This window comes from Taudactylus pleione, unplaced genomic scaffold (genome assembly GCF_031769625.1).
Source record: "Taudactylus pleione unplaced genomic scaffold, aTauple2 ptg000070l, whole genome shotgun sequence".
Taxonomy (NCBI): Eukaryota; Metazoa; Chordata; class Amphibia; order Anura; family Myobatrachidae; genus Taudactylus; species Taudactylus pleione.
The window spans coordinates 282286-302464 of NW_028284472.1; the positions used below are offsets into that span (position 1 = coordinate 282286).

General features: G+C 45.9%; 1 protein-coding gene across 6 annotated transcripts in view; it reads right to left on the reverse strand.

Annotated features, from left to right (window-relative positions):
• The window catches only part of FAM167A (family with sequence similarity 167 member A), a 134353-nt gene extending 114984 nt beyond the window's left edge, over positions 1 to 19369 (reverse strand). For 4 of the 6 annotated variants that reach the window (XM_088467211.1, XM_088467207.1, XM_088467205.1 and 1 more), the window contains exon 1: positions 18933 to 19369. The gene's annotated coding sequence lies outside the window, so the exon portion shown is untranslated. The remainder of the gene's footprint in view (positions 1 to 18932) is intronic. The other 2 variants (XM_088467206.1, XM_088467209.1) reach the window with 2 other exon arrangements.
• Between the last annotated feature and the right edge of the window lie 810 nt (positions 19370 to 20179).

Consider the following 20179-nt stretch of genomic DNA (forward strand, 5'->3'; position numbering starts at 1 on the left):
ACACCACATGATAATGTAGAGAATGCGGCTTGATAGTGTAAATAGCATAGATGTGCGCGGACCCCCGTGTTTTAGCTCTGATTTGGTTTTGGATTTCTTTAACAGCTAAAATCATGTAATCTGGACTTGTTTTCATACAATCCAAAACTTGAGATTCATTTTTTTAAATCCGAGGTCTGAAGTTAGAGCAGACCCGAGCCGGGACTCGGTTCTACTCGGAATCCCAAAACTGATCCCAACTCAAAACCCCAAAGCTTGGGTGTGTTCGGTTTTCAGGAAAATCTCTAGTAAATAGTAAAACTGCATACACACACAACGATTTTGTCACCAACGATTTTATGAACCATTTTCTGTCAGATTATCTGTCAGATTTTTTAAAGTGTAATGAACGATTTTTTGAACTACAAACGATTTTAGTAACTTCCCTTAATGAAAATCGTTCAGTTGGTTAGTCAGAATGAACTACAAACTACAAACGTGAACGCGCATGAACGATAATTGTTCATCGTTTTAACTCAGAAAGTGAACGATTTTTTCAACGATTGAACGATAAACGATATCTTTAATCGTTAAAAAAATCTTTGCGTGTGTATGCAATTTTTCAGCTTACAGTTTATAGCTGGGTACACATGTAAAGATTTTCTGTCCAACCATCCAACTAGTTGATTGGTTGGAATGAAAATCTGGTAACGTATGGGAGTAACTGATGATCAGCAATTTGCTCCTAAATGGCAGAAAACAGATGAAATTGGCCGTCAGACAAGTTTGTTAAATGTTTGATCGAAACAATTTGTTCAAACAACAGTTTTTGTCCATTTTCTGGCTTTTGGGAGCAAATTGCTGATCATCAGTTACTCCCATACGTTACCAGATTTTCATTCCAACCAATCAACTAGTTGGATGGTTGGACAGAAAATCTTTACGTGTGTATGCAGCTGTAAAGTGTCCCAACCCTATTTGTACACAATATAATAATAATAATGTAATAAGGTGTCATATACACAAGAGATAATATTTTCTGGACAGAAAACGGGTATTTTAATGTAAAATTTAATTAAATACAAATAAATATAAAATACGTAAATGAAAAATATCTGTGTTTAAAAAAAAAAAAAAATCAAACGGGAATCTTCTGTGTTGTCACAGTCTAAGCGGAAATCAAATGAGTAATACAAATACGTGGCTGCGACTTCACTCGGGATATAGCGACAACACTAACAATTTAAGAAGTATCAGCTGGAGAGGTCAGCAGTCAGCCAATGAGAAGCGGCTACATAGTGCCGCTGAGAGTCATCCTCATAAATGAGTACCAGCCTCCGCAGCGCCCGCAAGACATATGGCTCGTAGAGGTGCGCAGGTGCATTATGGGCATGCATATATTAAACCAAGAAACAGAATTATGTCTCAATGCAAATGACCCCATTGTTTTTAAATGTATATATATATATATATATATATATATATAAATAATTTTAAAAAATAATAAAATAAAAATTATATACCTTGATGATGGAGCAATAAATGGCTCCGAAACGTCTGTAATATACCCCTGTGTTGAGACGTTTTTTCTTACCTGAGTGCCGCCGATGTGGATTGTATATATAGTGTGATATATATATATATATATATATATATATGTAATGTTCCAACATGGTTCTGGCATCCTGGCAAGACTGCATTGAAGGCTTTAGGAGTGCTGTGCCCTATGCACAGGCTGCTATGTAGCCTATCCTATTCACATATATATATATATATACATTCATATATATACAGTGTATGAAGTTAGTGTAAACCAGTTATGGCTAAATTACAATCATGGCTGTGTTTTATCCACGAACACAAATTTATGTTTCAATTTGTATGATACTTTCCACTTAATATTTCGCAGCACTGAGCGGTTACCTGGCTCCCCCTGGTGATAACTTTCTGTATTACAGATGCCCAGCTAACCTTGCCTAATTTTTTTTTTTAAATCTAGTAATTTGCAACTGGCATTTAAAAATAATTATGTAGAGAAACAAATACTGTATATAATAAAAAAATACAATTGTGAATGACTTTGTGTGCATGATGCTACCTTTACTCTTACATTGATACAAATTATGCAACGGTCACTCAAATACATATAAAGTCCTATACATCAAAACACAAAAGCAACTCACAAATAGTAGTTAGGTGTTCAGTAAAACATGGAGGCCGGGGTTATTGTGAGCATCAGCATTTCCTGATGTGAGAGCTGCCACACTATTTGCTCTGCTGTTGTACAGTATAATATAGTAGTTACAATACTTTGGAATAAACTAGTATAATAAAGTAATAGTAGAATAAACTAACTGTTGCATAGGGGCCCGGTGGCGGGAGTGGCCCACGTGATCGGCAGCGCTATACAGACTGGTGGCAGCAGCGCCTTCACCCACCACTCACACCAATGTCACTGTCTGCCCTGTGCACAGACTGCTATGTAACCTCTCCTATTCACCCACCTCTCACACCAATGTCACTGTGTGCCCTGTGCACAGACTGCTATGTAACCTCTCCTATTCACCCACCTCTCACACCAATGTCACTGTGTGCCCTGTGCACAGACTGCTATGTAACCTATCCTATTCACCCACCTCTCACACCTATGTCACTGTGTGCCCTGTGCACAGACTGCTATGTAACCTCTCCTATTCACCCACCACTCACACCAATGTCACTGTGTGCCCTGTGCACAGACTGCTATGTAACCTATCCTATTCACCCACCACTCACACCAATGTCACTGTGTGCCCTGTGCACAGACTGCTATGTAACCTCTCCTATTCACCTACCACTCACAGCACTGTCACCGTGTGCCCTGTGCACAGACTGCTATGTAACCTCTCCTATTCATCCACCTCTCACACCTATGTCACTGTGTGCCCTGTGCACAGACTGCTATGTAGCCTATCCTATTCATCCACCTCTAACACCAATGTCACTGTGTGCCCTGTGCACAGACTGCTATGTAGCCTATCCTATTCATCCACCTCTCACACCTATGTCACTGTGTGCCCTGTGCACAGACTGCTATGTAACCTATCCTATTCACCCACTACTCACACCAATGTCACTGTGTGCACTGTGCACACACCTCTCACACCTATGTCACTGTGTGCCCTGTGCACAGACTGCTATGTAACCTATCCTATTCACCCACCTCTCACACCTATGTCACTGTGTGCCCTGTGCACAGACTGCTATGTAACCTATCCTATTCACCCACTACTCACACCAATGTCACTGTGTGCCCTGTGCACAGACTGCTATGTAACCTCTCCTATTCACCCACCACTCACACCTGTGTCACTGTGTGCCCTGTGCACAGACTGCTATGTAGCCACTCCTATTCACCCACCTCTCACACCAATGTCACTGGGTGCCCTGTGCACAGACTGCTATGTAGCCTATCATATTTCAGCGATTGCGGACCCAAAGCACCTCCCCTTCCCCCCTTACCTGCCGCATGCATGGTGCCACACCTATCTCTTGCATTGATGATGTCAGTACATATTGTCTTTGTTATTGCTCAGCTTTGCATTGATGGATGTAGATGAAACAAAGTGCAGGTTATTTCTAGGAGTTCCCACTACACAATGTTGTCATTTTCATTAAAATCGGTTCAGTAGTTTTGTGCCAACTTGGAACAAACAGACAGACACAACGTTCTTATTATATTAGTATAGATGATCCTCGGGATTGGGTCTAATGTCTCTTTGAATTAGCAATTTAAAATGTGTACTTTCCAGAAGCAAATATGGAATCTTTGGTACCTACATCAATGTAATCACTACTGTTATTTCCTATTGGAAGCATGCGTGCAATTAATGTCTGAATCAATAAAATAATTAAATGTGTATGATTTATCCAGGACATATGAAAAATTACTTTTAACGTATTTATTCCTAGCAAAGTATTGTAGAAATAAAAATAAGATGTTACAATGTACGAGGGTTTGATCTAAAAGTCCGTGTCCTGACGTACTAGTCGCTGTCGCCCCGTATTGATTTTCTGTATGTATGTACTAGAGGTCTTAGTAGAACACTGTGGAAACTTACAGCATAATTCTTCTTTTATTTTTGCAGATATTGAATAATAAATGTAACATCACTTAAAAGTTGGGAATAACATCAGTAAAAGTTGAAAAATGGAGAAAACTGAAATTTGATCCGTCATTAAATATCTGCAAAAGAAGCTGACGCTACTGACATCACACTCAGGCTCCAGGAACACATTCATACTCAGGCTCCAGGAACACATTCACACTCAGGCTCCAGGAACACATTCACACTCAGGCTCCAGGAACACATTCACACTCAGGCTCCAGGAACACATTCACACTCAGGCTCCAGGAACACATTCACACTCAGGCTCCAGGAACACATTCACACTCAGGCTCCAGGAACACATTCACACTCAGGCTCCAGGAACACATTCATACTCAGGCTCTAGGAACACATTCGTAGGGAAGACTATTGTGTCTGATGGCGATGACATGACTGCTGTACAGGACTGGTCTGAGGACCAATCACCGAACTTTTTCCTGAACGGAATCAAGAGGTTGGAGCATTGATGGGAGAAGGGTATTGAAGTAAATGGAGACTGTGTAAATGCCATTTGAACTTAAATTTCTCTGTTATTCATGGTCAGGCCACCGACTTTTGGACCCACTCTCGTATATTAAAAGATTTTGGAGCATATTTATAAATTATCGGGCTCTAGACCTGATCATTATAATTTCTTATCACTGCTATTCGCGGAAATAAGTAATTATTGCTCATCCAAATGTAGGAACAAACACATGCAGGGACAGGGGCTCCGAAAGGATGTGTTAGAAGTCAAGTGATCAATAATGCCATCACTTCACTTCTTCGGGAGCCCGCTGTGCTACTGCGCTGTGCCGTCTGCTGAGCACGCATGCACGGGTGGCTATTGCCGGGGAGCGAAACTGTAGATCCCTCTCCTGGTAATTGTCGCAGAGTGTCACCTGTAGGCAGGGGTGTATTTAGGGGTCCGAGCGCCTAAAGTAATGGACTGGCGCCCCGCATAATTTCTGAATAATTACACTCTGTACTTATAATGTCCCTCCAGCAGCCCCCCTTCTGTCTCCCCAGCCAGCCCTCATGTTTCATCAGACATCACCCAATCTGTCTCCCCAGCCATCCCCCCTTATCTCCCCAGCCATCCCCTTTTTGTCTCGCCAGCAATCCCCTTATTGTCTCCCCAGCCATCCCCCTTGTATCTCCCCAGCCATCCCCCTTGTATCTCCCCAGCCATCCCCCTTTTATTTCCCCAGCCATCCCCCTTCTGTCTCTCCAGCCCCTGGCCACCAGTGTCCAGCCCCCGCAGCCCACACACATACTTACCATATCTTCTGGCTGAGGCAGGCTCCTCTTCAGTGCAGCGATGTGGAGCGCATGACGTCGCGCGCGCCTTGTGTAAAAAAAAAAATTTAACTTTATTCATTGTGTCTACTCTACCAGGCAGCCGCCGGCAAGCGTCAGCGGCTACCCAGCCCTAAACATCTGCCCCAGGTAAGAGGCAGGGGCGTACCTGGGACTCCCGTCCTGGCAGTCCCGCAATGATTTTATTCCCTGGCCGTGGATGGCACCTCCGGATGGTACCCCCCTCAGCCGACACCCCTGCGAGTGCCATCCTGGCCAATGGGAAGATACGCTCCTGCCTGTAACCTTCAATGGCCAACGCCATCTACAGATGGCGCTCACTGCCTAGAGCCAAGCTCCGCAATGCTAAAGCTAGGTAATTCTGGAAAAATTTACATTTAGCCTGTAACATTGATTCAATAAGGAAAACTTGTCCAGACAACAGAGACCAAACGAGCGGGGTTTCATGTCGACTTTCCCTAATGTTCTAAAAGTTTAATTAAAATAAATAATTTTTCCCCCTGTTAAAAATGCAGCAAATAAATAGGGCCTTCCCATAGCCTTCCATAATTAATATACAAATGACCCATCTAGGCGCTGAGTATTTTGTGATTCTCCATCAGCTGTTAATCGAAGTCTGCGTTTCAGTAGAAAACAGAAAAAGTAACAGCAGTCTAGGTTACCGCAAACGAAACCTTATAACAAAAGTATAAAATAAATATATTGTACACACATGTAATCAATAAAAAGCTACAAAAAACAAACAAACTACTGTATAGAAAAAGAATGCAGGCGATTTCATGAATTGTTGATGTTTTGTTGGTGTCAATCTAATTTCACATGTTTTTCTATGTAGTAACAAAGTTATACAAACTGACAGTTGAAGATGAGGTATACTTAGTGTAGCATTCTTTTATTAAATGCAAGATGTTCCCAGATGAATATCACAGTTCCAATGCAAAACTCGATGGTATATTGACTAAAATGCGGGTTTTTAGAAGTGGAGATGTTGCCCATAGCAACCAATCAGATTATACATTTATTTAGCACCTTCTGTAAGAAAAAAGCTATAGTAGTATCTAAATGGTTGCTATGGGCAACATCTCCACTTCTAAAAATCTGCACCTTAGTCAGTATACCCCTAGGAGTTGGGGCAATATACTAAGTAAATACTCACATAAATGAGTCCTCAGTAAACAAAACTGCAGTTGTATCTACTGCAGCAAATGAAATAAAACAATAGCGTCTTTGTGGTTTAGTAATTCAGTGATGTCAACAAAAAGGGATTTACTTTCTGACACGTTTCATCACATGAATTTTGATTTCCCCAGAGAATATTTTTTATTGAGATTAGATTGACACAAACAACCATCCGGTCTGATATGCCCCGAAGGTTGTGAATTTTGTGTTGTGAGGCATAGTTTATTGGAAGTGGGTGGTGTGAGGCATAGCTTACTGGAAGTGAGTGGTGTGAGGCGTAGCTTATTGGAAGTGGGTGGTGTGAGGCGTAGCTTATTGGAAGTGGGTGGTGTGAGGCATAGCTTATTGGAAGTGGGTGGTGTGAGGCGTAGCTTATTGGAAGTGGGTGGTGTGAGGCGTAGCTTATTGGAAGTGGGTGGTGTGAGGCGTAGCTTATTGGAAGTGGGTGGTGTGAGGCATAGCTTACTGGAAGTGGGTGGTGTGAGGCATAGCTTATTGGAAGTGGGTGGTGTGAGGCGTAGCTTATTGGAAGTGGGTGGTGTGAGGCGTAGCTTATTGGAAGTGGGTGGTGTGAGGCGTAGCTTATTGGAAGTGGGTGGTGTGAGGCATAGCTTATTGGAAGTGGGTGGTGTGAGGCGTAGCTTATTGGAAGTGGGTGGTGTGAGGCATAGCTTATTGGAAGTGGGTGGTGTGAGGCATAGCTTATTGGAAGTGGGTGGTGTGAGGCATAGCTTATTGGAAGTGAGTGGTGTGAGGCGTAGCTTATTGGAACTTTGTGGTGTGAGGCGTAGCTTATTGGAAGTGGGTGGTGTGAGACATAGCTTATTGGAAGTGGGTGGTGTGAGGCATAGCTTATTGGAAGTGGGTGGTGTGAGGCATAGCTTATTGGAAGTTGGTGGTGTGAGGCATAGCTTATTGGAAGTGGGTGGTGTGAGGCGTAGCTTATAGGAAGTGGGTGGTGTGAGGCGTAGCTTATTGGAAGTGGGTGGTGTGAGGCGTAGCTTATTGGAAGTGGGTGGTGTGAGGCGTAGCTTATTTGAAATGGGTGGTGTGAGGCGTAGCTTATTGGAAGTGAGTGGTGTGAGGCGTAGCTTATTTGAAGTGGGTGTTGTGAGGCGTAGCTTATTGGAAGTGGGTGGTGTGAGGCGTAGCTTATTGGAAGTGGGTGGTGTGAGGCGTAGCTTATTGGAGGTTTGTGGTGTGAGGCATAGCTTATTGGAAGTGGGTGGTGTGAGGCATAGCTTATTGGAAGTGGGTGGTGTGAGGCATAGCTTATTGGAAGTGAGTGGTGTGAGGCATATCTTATTGGAAGTGGGTGTTGTGAGGCATATCTTATTGGAAGTGGGTGTTGTGAGGCATATCTTATTGGAAGTGGGTGTTGTGAGGCATATCTTATTGGAAGTGGGTGGTGTGAGGCATAGCTTATTGGAGGTTTGTGGTGTGAGGCATATCTTATTAGAAGTGGGTGGTGTGAGGCATAGCTTATTGGAAGTTTGTGGTGTGAGGCATAGCTTATTGGAAGTTTGTGGTGTGAGGCATAGCTTATTGGAAGTTTGTGTTGTGAGGCATAGCTTATTGGAAGTGGGTGGTGTGTGTCATAGCTTATTGGAAGTGGGTGGTGTGAGGCATAGCTTATTGGAAGTGGGTGGTGTGAGGCATAGCTTATTGAAAGTGGGTGGTGAGAGGCATAGCTTATTGGAAGTGGGTGGTGTGAGGCATAGCTTATTGGAAGATGGGTGGTGTGAGGCATAGCTTATTGGAAGTGGGGGGTGTGAGGCATAGCTTATTGGAAGTGGGTGTTGTGAGGCATATCTTATTGGAAGTGGGTGTTGTGAGGCATATCTTATTGGAAGTGGGTGGTGTGAGGCATAGCTTATTGGAGGTTTGTGGTGTGAGGCATATCTTATTGGAAGTGGGTGGTGTGAGGCATAGCTTATTGGAAGTTTGTGGTGTGAGGCATAGCTTATTGGAAGTTTGTGGTGTGAGGCATAGCTTATTGGAAGTGGGTGGTGTGTGTCATAGCTTATTGGAAGTGGGTGGTGTGAGGTGTAGCTTATTTGAAATGGGTGGTGTGAGGCGTAGCTTATTGGAAGTGAGTGGTGTGAGGCGTAGCTTATTGGAAGTGGGTGTTGTGAGGCGTAGCTTATTGGAAGTGGGTGTTGTGAGGCGTAGCTTATTGGAAGTGGGTGGTGTGAGGCGTAGCTTATTGGAAGTGGGTGGTGTGAGGCGTAGCTTATTGGAGGTTTGTGGTGTGAGGCATAGCTTATTGGAAGTGGGTGGTGTGAGGCATAGCTTATTGGAAGTGGGTGGTGTGAGGCATAGCTTATTGGAAGTGAGTGGTGTGAGGCATATCTTATTGGAAGTGGGTGTTGTGAGGCATATCTTATTGGAAGTGGGTGTTGTGAGGCATATCTTATTGGAAGTGGGTGGTGTGAGGCATATCTTATTGGAAGTGGGTGGTGTGAGGCATAGCTTATTGGAGGTTTGTGGTGTGAGGCATATCTTATTAGAAGTGGGTGGTGTGAGGCATAGCTTATTGGAAGTTTGTGGTGTGAGGCATAGCTTATTGGAAGTTTGTGGTGTGAGGCATAGCTTATTGGAAGTTTGTGTTGTGAGGCATAGCTTATTGGAAGTGGGTGGTGTGTGTCATAGCTTATTGGAAGTGGGTGGTGTGAGGCATAGCTTATTGGAAGTGGGTGGTGTGAGGCATAGCTTATTGAAAGTGGGTGGTGAGAGGCATAGCTTATTGGAAGTGGGTGGTGTGAGGCATAGCTTATTGGAAGATGGGTGGTGTGAGGCATAGCTTATTGGAAGTGGGTGGTGTGAGGCATAGCTTATTGGAAGTGGGTGTTGTGAGGCATATCTTAATGGAAGTGGGTGTTGTGAGGAATATCTTATTGGAAGTGGGTGGTGTGAGGCATAGCTTATTGGAGGTTTGTGGTGTGAGGCATATCTTATTGGAAGTTTGTGGTGTGAGGCATAGCTTATTGGAAGTTTGTGGTGTGAGGCATAGCTTATTGGAAGTTTGTGGTGTGAGGCATAGCTTATTGGAAGTTTGTGGTGTGAGGCATAGCTTATTGGAAGTGGGTGGTGTGTGTCATAGCTTATTGGAAGTGGGTGGTGTGAGACATAGCTTATTGGAAGTGGGTGGTGTGAGGCATAGCTTATTGAAAGTGGGTGGTGAGAGGCATAGCTTATTGGAAGTTGGTGCTGCGAGGCATAGCTTATTGGAAGATGGTGGTGCGAGGCATAGCTTATTGGAAGTGGGTGGTGCGAGGCATAGCTTATTGGAAGTGGGTGGTGTGAGGCATAGCTTATTGGAAGTGGGTGGTGTGAGGCATAGCTTATTGGAAATGGGTGGTGTGAGGCGTAGCTTATTGGAAGTGGGTGGTGTGAGGCGTAGCTTATTGGAAGTGGGTGGTGTGAGGCGTAGCTTATTGGAAGTGGGTGGTGTGAGGCGTAGCTTATTTGAAATGGGTGGTGTGAGGCGTAGCTTATTGGAAGTGAGTGGTGTGAGGCGTAGCTTATTGGAAGTGGGTGTTGTGAGGCGTAGCTTATTGGAAGTGGGTGGTGTGAGGCGTAGCTTATTGGAAGTGGGTGGTGTGAGGCGTAGCTTATTGGAGGTTTGTGGTGTGAGGCATAGCTTATTGGAAGTTTGTGGTGTGAGGCATAGCTTATTGGAAGTTTGTGTTATGAGGCATAGCTTATTGGAAGTGGGTGGTGTGTGTCATAGCTTATTGGAAGTGGGTGGTGTGAGGCATAGCTTATTGGAAGTGGGTGGTGTGAGGCATAGCTTATTGAAAGTGGGTGGTGTGAGGCATAGCTTATTGAAAGTGGGTGGTGAGAGGCATAGCTTATTGAAAGTGGGTGGTGAGAGGCATAGCTTATTGGAAGTTGGTGGTGTGAGGCATAGCTTATTGGAAGATGGTAGTGCGAGGCATAGCTTATTGTAAGTGGGTGGTGTGAGGCATAGCTTATTGGAAGTGGGTGGTGTGAGGCATAGCTTATTGGAAGTGGGTGGTGTGAGGCATAGCTTATTGGAAGTGGGTGGTGTGAGGCATAGCTTATTGGAAATGGGTGGTGTGAGGCATAGCTTATTGGAATTGAGTGGTGTGAGGCATAGCTTATTGGAAGTGGGTGGTGTGAGGCATAGCTTATTGGAAGTGGGTGGTGTGAGGCATAGCTTATTGGAAGTGAGTGGTGTGAGGCATAGCTTATTGGAAGTGGGTGTTGTGAGGCATATCTTATTGGAAGTGCGTGTTGTGAGGCATATCTTATTGGAAGTGGGTGGTGTGAGGCATAGCTTATTGGAGGTTTGTGGTGTGAGGCATATCTTATTGGAAGTGGGTGGTGTGAGGCATAGCTTATTGGAAGTTTGTGGTGTGAGGCATAGCTTATTGGAAGTTTGTGGTTTGAGGCATAGCTTATTGGAAGTTTGTGTTGTGAGGCATAGCTTATTGGAAGTGGGTGGTGTGTGGCATAGCTTATTGGAAGTGGGTGGTGTGTGTCATAGCTTATTGGAAGTGGGTGGTGTGAGGCATAGCTTATTGGAAGTGGGTGGTGTGAGGCATAGCTTATTGAAAGTGGGTGGTGAGAGGCATAGCTTATTGGAAGTGGGTGGTGTGAGGCATAGCTTATTGGAAGATGGGTGGTGTGAGGCATAGCTTATTGGAAGTGGGGGGTGTGAGGCATAGCTTATTGGAAGTGGGTGTTGTGAGGCATATCTTATTGGAAGTGGGTGTTGTGAGGCATAGCTTATTGAAAGTGGGTGGTGAGAGGCATAGCTTATTGGAAGTTGGTGGTGTGAGGCATAGCTTATTGGAAGATGGTAGTGCGAGGCATAGCTTATTGGAAGTGGGTGGTGTGAGGCATAGCTTATTGGAAGTGGGTGGTGTGAGGCATAGCTTAGTGGAAGTGGGTGGTGTGAGGCATAGCTTATTGGAAGTGGGTGGTGTGAGGCATAGCTTATTGGAAATGGGTGGTGTGAGGCATAGCTTATTGGAAGTGAGTGGTGTGAGGCATAGCTTATTGGAAGTGGGTGGTGTGAGGCATAGCTTATTGGAAGTGGGTGGTGTGAGGCATAGCTTATTGGAAGTGAGTGGTGTGAGGCATAGCTTATTGGAAGTGGGTGTTGTGAGGCATAGCTTATTGGAAGTGCGTGTTGTGAGGCATATCTTATTGGAAGTGGGTGGTGTGAGGCATAGCTTATTGGAGGTTTGTGGTGTGAGGCATAGCTTATTGGAAGTGGGTGGTGTGAGGCATAGCTTATTGGAAGTGGGTGGTGTGAGGCATAGCTTATTGGAAGTGAGTGGTGTGAGGCATATCTTATTGGAAGTGGGTGTTGTGAGGCATATCTTATTGGAAGTGGGTGTTGTGAGGCATATCTTATTGGAAGTGGGTGTTGTGAGGCATATCTTATTGGAAGTGGGTGGTGTGAGGCATAGCTTATTGGAGGTTTGTGGTGTGAGGCATATCTTATTAGAAGTGGGTGGTGTGAGGCATAGCTTATTGGAAGTTTGTGGTGTGAGGCATAGCTTATTGGAAGTTTGTGGTGTGAGGCATAGCTTATTGGAAGTTTGTGTTGTGAGGCATAGCTTATTGGAAGTGGGTGGTGTGTGTCATAGCTTATTGGAAGTGGGTGGTGTGAGGCATAGCTTATTGGAAGTGGGTGGTGTGAGGCATAGCTTATTGAAAGTGGGTGGTGAGAGGCATAGCTTATTGGAAGTGGGTGGTGTGAGGCATAGCTTATTGGAAGATGGGTGGTGTGAGGCATAGCTTATTGGAAGTGGGGGGTGTGAGGCATAGCTTATTGGAAGTGGGTGTTGTGAGGCATATCTTATTGGAAGTGGGTGTTGTGAGGCATATCTTATTGGAAGTGGGTGGTGTGAGGCATAGCTTATTGGAGGTTTGTGGTGTGAGGCATATCTTATTGGAAGTGGGTGGTGTGAGGCATAGCTTATTGGAAGTTTGTGGTGTGAGGCATAGCTTATTGGAAGTTTGTGGTGTGAGGCATAGCTTATTGGAAGTGGGTGGTGTGTGTCATAGCTTATTGGAAGTGGGTGGTGTGAGGTGTAGCTTATTTGAAATGGGTGGTGTGAGGCGTAGCTTATTGGAAGTGAGTGGTGTGAGGCGTAGCTTATTGGAAGTGGGTGTTGTGAGGCGTAGCTTATTGGAAGTGGGTGTTGTGAGGCGTAGCTTATTGGAAGTGGGTGGTGTGAGGCGTAGCTTATTGGAAGTGGGTGGTGTGAGGCGTAGCTTATTGGAGGTTTGTGGTGTGAGGCATAGCTTATTGGAAGTGGGTGGTGTGAGGCATAGCTTATTGGAAGTGGGTGGTGTGAGGCATAGCTTATTGGAAGTGAGTGGTGTGAGGCATATCTTATTGGAAGTGGGTGTTGTGAGGCATATCTTATTGGAAGTGGGTGTTGTGAGGCATATCTTATTGGAAGTGGGTGGTGTGAGGCATATCTTATTGGAAGTGGGTGGTGTGAGGCATAGCTTATTGGAGGTTTGTGGTGTGAGGCATATCTTATTAGAAGTGGGTGGTGTGAGGCATAGCTTATTGGAAGTTTGTGGTGTGAGGCATAGCTTATTGGAAGTTTGTGGTGTGAGGCATAGCTTATTGGAAGTTTGTGTTGTGAGGCATAGCTTATTGGAAGTGGGTGGTGTGTGTCATAGCTTATTGGAAGTGGGTGGTGTGAGGCATAGCTTATTGGAAGTGGGTGGTGTGAGGCATAGCTTATTGAAAGTGGGTGGTGAGAGGCATAGCTTATTGGAAGTGGGTGGTGTGAGGCATAGCTTATTGGAAGATGGGTGGTGTGAGGCATAGCTTATTGGAAGTGGGTGGTGTGAGGCATAGCTTATTGGAAGTGGGTGTTGTGAGGCATATCTTAATGGAAGTGGGTGTTGTGAGGAATATCTTATTGGAAGTGGGTGGTGTGAGGCATAGCTTATTGGAGGTTTGTGGTGTGAGGCATATCTTATTGGAAGTGGGTGGTGTGAGGCATAGCTTATTGGAAGTTTGTGGTGTGAGGCATAGCTTATTGGAAGTTTGTGGTGTGAGGCATAGCTTATTGGAAGTTTGTGGTGTGAGGCATAGCTTATTGGAAGTGGGTGGTGTGTGTCATAGCTTATTGGAAGTGGGTGGTGTGAGACATAGCTTATTGGAAGTGGGTGGTGTGAGGCATAGCTTATTGAAAGTGGGTGGTGAGAGGCATAGCTTATTGGAAGTTGGTGCTGCGAGGCATAGCTTATTGGAAGATGGTGGTGCGAGGCATAGCTTATTGGAAGTGGGTGGTGCGAGGCATAGCTTATTGGAAGTGGGTGGTGTGAGGCATAGCTTATTGGAAGTGGGTGGTGTGAGGCATAGCTTATTGGAAATGGGTGGTGTGAGGCGTAGCTTATTGGAAGTGGGTGGTGTGAGGCGTAGCTTATTGGAAGTGGGTGGTGTGAGGCGTAGCTTATTGGAAGTGGGTGGTGTGAGGCGTAGCTTATTTGAAATGGGTGGTGTGAGGCGTAGCTTATTGGAAGTGAGTGGTGTGAGGCGTAGCTTATTGGAAGTGGGTGTTGTGAGGCGTAGCTTATTGGAAGTGGGTGGTGTGAGGCGTAGCTTATTGGAAGTGGGTGGTGTGAGGCGTAGCTTATTGGAGGTTTGTGGTGTGAGGCATAGCTTATTGGAAGTTTGTGGTGTGAGGCATAGCTTATTGGAAGTTTGTGTTATGAGGCATAGCTTATTGGAAGTGGGTGGTGTGTGTCATAGCTTATTGGAAGTGGGTGGTGTGAGGCATAGCTTATTGGAAGTGGGTGGTGTGAGGCATAGCTTATTGAAAGTGGGTGGTGTGAGGCATAGCTTATTGAAAGTGGGTGGTGAGAGGCATAGCTTATTGAAAGTGGGTGGTGAGAGGCATAGCTTATTGGAAGTTGGTGGTGTGAGGCATAGCTTATTGGAAGATGGTAGTGCGAGGCATAGCTTATTGTAAGTGGGTGGTGTGAGGCATAGCTTATTGGAAGTGGGTGGTGTGAGGCATAGCTTATTGGAAGTGGGTGGTGTGAGGCATAGCTTATTGGAAGTGGGTGGTGTGAGGCATAGCTTATTGGAAATGGGTGGTGTGAGGCATAGCTTATTGGAATTGAGTGGTGTGAGGCATAGCTTATTGGAAGTGGGTGGTGTGAGGCATAGCTTATTGGAAGTGGGTGGTGTGAGGCATAGCTTATTGGAAGTGAGTGGTGTGAGGCATAGCTTATTGGAAGTGGGTGTTGTGAGGCATATCTTATTGGAAGTGCGTGTTGTGAGGCATATCTTATTGGAAGTGGGTGGTGTGAGGCATAGCTTATTGGAGGTTTGTGGTGTGAGGCATATCTTATTGGAAGTGGGTGGTGTGAGGCATAGCTTATTGGAAGTTTGTGGTGTGAGGCATAGCTTATTGGAAGTTTGTGGTTTGAGGCATAGCTTATTGGAAGTTTGTGTTGTGAGGCATAGCTTATTGGAAGTGGGTGGTGTGTGGCATAGCTTATTGGAAGTGGGTGGTGTGTGTCATAGCTTATTGGAAGTGGGTGGTGTGAGGCATAGCTTATTGGAAGTGGGTGGTGTGAGGCATAGCTTATTGAAAGTGGGTGGTGAGAGGCATAGCTTATTGGAAGTGGGTGGTGTGAGGCATAGCTTATTGGAAGATGGGTGGTGTGAGGCATAGCTTATTGGAAGTGGGGGGTGTGAGGCATAGCTTATTGGAAGTGGGTGTTGTGAGGCATATCTTATTGGAAGTGGGTGTTGTGAGGCATAGCTTATTGAAAGTGGGTGGTGAGAGGCATAGCTTATTGGAAGTTGGTGGTGTGAGGCATAGCTTATTGGAAGATGGTAGTGCGAGGCATAGCTTATTGGAAGTGGGTGGTGTGAGGCATAGCTTATTGGAAGTGGGTGGTGTGAGGCATAGCTTAGTGGAAGTGGGTGGTGTGAGGCATAGCTTATTGGAAGTGGGTGGTGTGAGGCATAGCTTATTGGAAATGGGTGGTGTGAGGCATAGCTTATTGGAAGTGAGTGGTGTGAGGCATAGCTTATTGGAAGTGGGTGGTGTGAGGCATAGCTTATTGGAAGTGGGTGGTGTGAGGCATAGCTTATTGGAAGTGAGTGGTGTGAGGCATAGCTTATTGGAAGTGGGTGTTGTGAGGCATAGCTTATTGGAAGTGCGTGTTGTGAGGCATATCTTATTGGAAGTGGGTGGTGTGAGGCATAGCTTATTGGAGGTTTGTGGTGTGAGGCATATCTTATTGGAAGTGGGTGGTGTGAGGCATAGCTTATTGGAAGTTTGTGGTGTGAGGCATAGCTTATTGGAAGTTTGTGGTTTGAGGCATAGCTTATTGGAAGTTTGTGTTGTGAGGCATAGCTTATTGGAAGTGGGTGGTGTGTGGCATAGCTTATTGGAAGTGGGTGGTGAGAGGCATAGCTTATTGGAAGTGGGTGGTGTGAGGCATAGCTTATTGGAAGATGGTAGTGCGAGGCATAGCTTATTGGAAGTGGGTGGTGTGAGGCATAGCTTATTGGAAGTGGGTGGTGTGAGGCATAGCTTATTGGAAGTGGGTGGTGTGAGGCATAGCTTATTGGAAGTGGGTGGTGTGAGGCATAGCTTATTGGAAATGGGTGGTGTGAGGCATAGCTTATTGGAAGTGAGTGGTGTGAGGCATAGCTTATTGGAAGTGGGTGGTGTGAGGCATAGCTTATTGGAAGTGGGTGGTGTGAGGCATAGCTTATTGGAAGTGAGTGGTGTGAGGCATAGCTTATTGGAAGTGGGTGTTGTGAGGCATATCTTATTGGAAGTGCGTGTTGTGAGGCATATCTTATTGGAAGTGGGTGGTGTGAGGCATAGCTTATTGGAGGTTTGTGGTGTGAGGCATATCTTATTGGAAGTGGGTGGTGTGAGGCATAGCTTATTGGAAGTTTGTGGTGTGAGGCATAGCTTATTGGAAGTTTGTGGTTTGAGGCATAGCTTATTGGAAGTTTGTGTTGTGAGGCATAGCTTATTGGAAGTGGGTGGTGTGTGGCATAGCTTATTGGAAGTGGGTGGTGTGAGGTATAGCTTATTGGAAGTGGGTGGTGTGAGGCATAGCTTATTGGAAGTGGGTGGTGAGAGGCATAGCTTATTGGAAGTTGGTGGTGTGAGGCATAGCCTATTGGAAGTTGGTAGTGCGAGGCATAGCTTATTGGAAGTGGGTGGTGTGAGGCATAGCTTATTGGAATTTGGTGGGGCTAAGTAACAAATAGGGTTTTGTGTGAAATTGGGGGGTGAATAGGCGTGGTGCTACTCTGCATATGGGCAACAGGTGTGCCAAGAGAGGGTAGAAAGGGGTACTAATTACCCAGGCTGTGCTGTAGTGGGGATAAGGAGGCTGCCTCAGCGGGGGTGTGGGGGAGTGATCACAGTGATCGAGCTTCCCTTCCCTCCCTGGATTTGCCCCTGGCTGAAGGGCTTACAGAGTACTTTTTTTCCTAAAGGGGTTGGGACCACACCCCCTGTGCTTAGGCCATGCCACTCAAAATTACGGGGGCCCGGACCAGCCCTCTACGGTTCCATGTAAGCAATCGGTCACGCTTGTGGCTGTCATTTGTACAATTCTGAATCAGACGCATTTTGCCTATGGGACACTTCTAGAATAATGAAGATTAATCAATAAACTCGTTAGATTTTCCTCAGTTAAGCAATTTGAGCAGAGCAAACGACAGCATATCCAATCAGCAATATACATACCTAAGCAGCCGAATGCTATTGCCTTCAGTACATGAGGGCCTACGTCATGTCTAGTTCAATGTAGGTTTGTCTTATACAGTATATTCTTATATTGTCCTTAGACATTAATAAGAGCTGTCCTGCAGCTAGACAGGGCAATCCAGAGTGCTGTACATGTAAGTACACTATCGGTAAAGGATAAACAGTCTCTGCAGACGAGATCATGCTGGATACATGACATGCAGCTGCGACAGACCCCCAATGAGGTCCCAGATATCAGCAGCACTTCCACAATAACCCATGTTTCCAGACAACCTTCGAGCAGAGGGCTTGATTCAGATTTGGGAATACAGTAAGATATAGCAAGTAACTGTGCACCTGGACAAACCATGTTGAAATGCAATGGGTGCAAATACTGTACATGCATTTATTTTGGGCATTCAGGTTAAATACTGGCTGCTTATGTATGTAGCCCGCAAATGTTGGACAGCTTTATTTTTACACTGCAGTTTAGATGTCAGTTTGGACTCACCCCTCCTAAATCTAACTCTCTCTGCACATGTTACATCTGCCCCACCTGCAGTGCAGCCTGCTGTTACCCAGATACAGAGTAAAGGCCCCCATACATCAGCGATTGATTGCAGCAATCATGCAATTTGCAATCGATTGTGTATATTTTCAATCGATTGTGGCAATTCTGCAATCTGCAAATGATTGAAAAAGGGAAAGATTTTTATACACAATCAATTGCTGATGTATGGGGGCCTTTACTTGCCCTTTCTTACTCTATTACCAACTCAGAAGCAGGCCCAGGGTACACATAAAAAGCTTTAAACACACAAAGGCGACACATGTAATAAACAGTCCCAGCGTCCCCCCGCTGTTATGATTACTTTAATCCATAAATGAGGCTGCACCGAAATGTAAGACCAAGGAGAATTACGGAGCGAGTCTAGTGTGTCCCTGGGGATTACGGTCTCCTCTGTAAGGGGAAGGGGAGGATTAGGGGCAGGTATAGATAATAGGTTGCTGCTATTTCCAAGTTGGAGAAAGGACCTCTGTGACGTAGACACCACGTGACCGCTGCAGGAGGCTGGACCGCTCCTGCGATACCATCCACTAGGGCATAGAGGGGGAATATATATTTGTTGCGAGCGCAGCGAGCCACCGTACCCGAAGCGTGGCGAGCGTAGCCAGCCCGCGAGGGGACACTTTTGGTCCCCCGTTACCATCCCCGCCCCTCCCCCTTTCAGGCAGAGTCACGTGGGTGTGACGTCACAGGGCCATCAGCCCTGTACAGTCTAGACCTAACCATAGATAATAAGACCGCTCTCAGATAGCTGACAAGTGATGATGTCTTATTGAAAATAATAAACTGCCACAAATATCCTGCCGAACACAGATTGGTAACCCGTGGGGCTCCAGCTGTAGTGGAAATCCTAACGTGGCCTACCAGCTACAGTATGCTGATAGGGCATGCTTGGACTTGTAGTTCCACAACCACTGCCAAACCAGAGGTTGTGCACCTTCCATTTAAAAAAGGCATTTTTGTTGTACGTATACAGTAGATTCTGTTTTACCTTCTATATAGCAGAACACAGGTGATTCTTACCTGCAGTCACTGATAGGACACAGCACAGGTAGCGTCTTGTGACCTCTGCTCCCTGTATCTGTAGTCCGGGCTTCCTCCTACACGTCGCATAGACAGCAGTCTGGTGAGCTAATCATTTACAGGGACATTCTCATGCTGCAATGTAAACAGGCAGCAAACACGCTCTTTATGGTTATATGTGTAGTAGCAGTATATAGTATATGGTAGACACACCTGTCAGATAGACTTAACCAGGTATCTAGATTTATTGTAGTGCACAGGTTTAGTACATCCGCACTCACAGTTATGTACTTGGTTAGCGGAGATGAAGCGGAGCATCCAGCGGGCCAGCTGGTCATGTATGTAGGCAGGTTTTAGGATATATTGGGTACCCATACGGAGCCTGTGTACCACTGCGACGCTCAAGCACAGTGACTAGATGGCGCCGCGTGTCTGAACACAAAGGAGCGACGGCCATCTTGGTAAGGTATAGATGCTTCAAGTATGGAGCATCATAGAGAGAGCGCAGTAGAGCGCGCTCCATCAACCAAAACCTAAACCCGACTGCAGCCAGTATTACATGAACTGGCAGCAAGGCCCGGACTGCCCATGTGGCTCTTCTGGCAAATGCCAGAAGGGCCGATGGGCCAGTCCGGCGTCAAACCCCAGCCGAGCAGCTCCTCCTCCTGGCGCTCTGCTCGGCTGGGGATACTGAAAGAAGAGGGCGTGCCGTGAGGCAAAGCCCCTGTGACTTGAGACACGCCCCCATGAGGTGGGGCCATGCACATTTTAAGGAGAGGCAACGCTCCTTTATCAGGCACGCGTGCGCCTTAGGCATGTGCACAGGGGGTCTGCCAGGGCTGCACAGTCCGTCCCTGACTGGCAGACATGCTGAAGGAGACTGTGGGGAGCAGAACTTTGCTCCAGTGTCTAGAGGTGGTCACCTGTCTGCGTCCGACATCGCTGCTACTTCCAACTCAGAATCAGGTCTTTAATATTTGTTTTAGAGGGGATGTAGTTATGTCCCAAAGCCGGAATGCCGGTTAAGGATTTATGACAGGTGTCAAGATACCGACGCCTGTCATATCCCTGACGCCGGAATGCAGAATGATGCGGGCTCGAATGAGGTAAGTACGAGCGCCCGTCCTCTTAGCTGGGTTAGAGGGTTAGGCTTAGGGCACCCCGGGGGGGACTTAGGGTTAGGCATCCCCCGGGGAGGGTTAGGGATGGGCTAGGGAAAGGGGGGGGTTAGGGTTAGCCACCCCCAG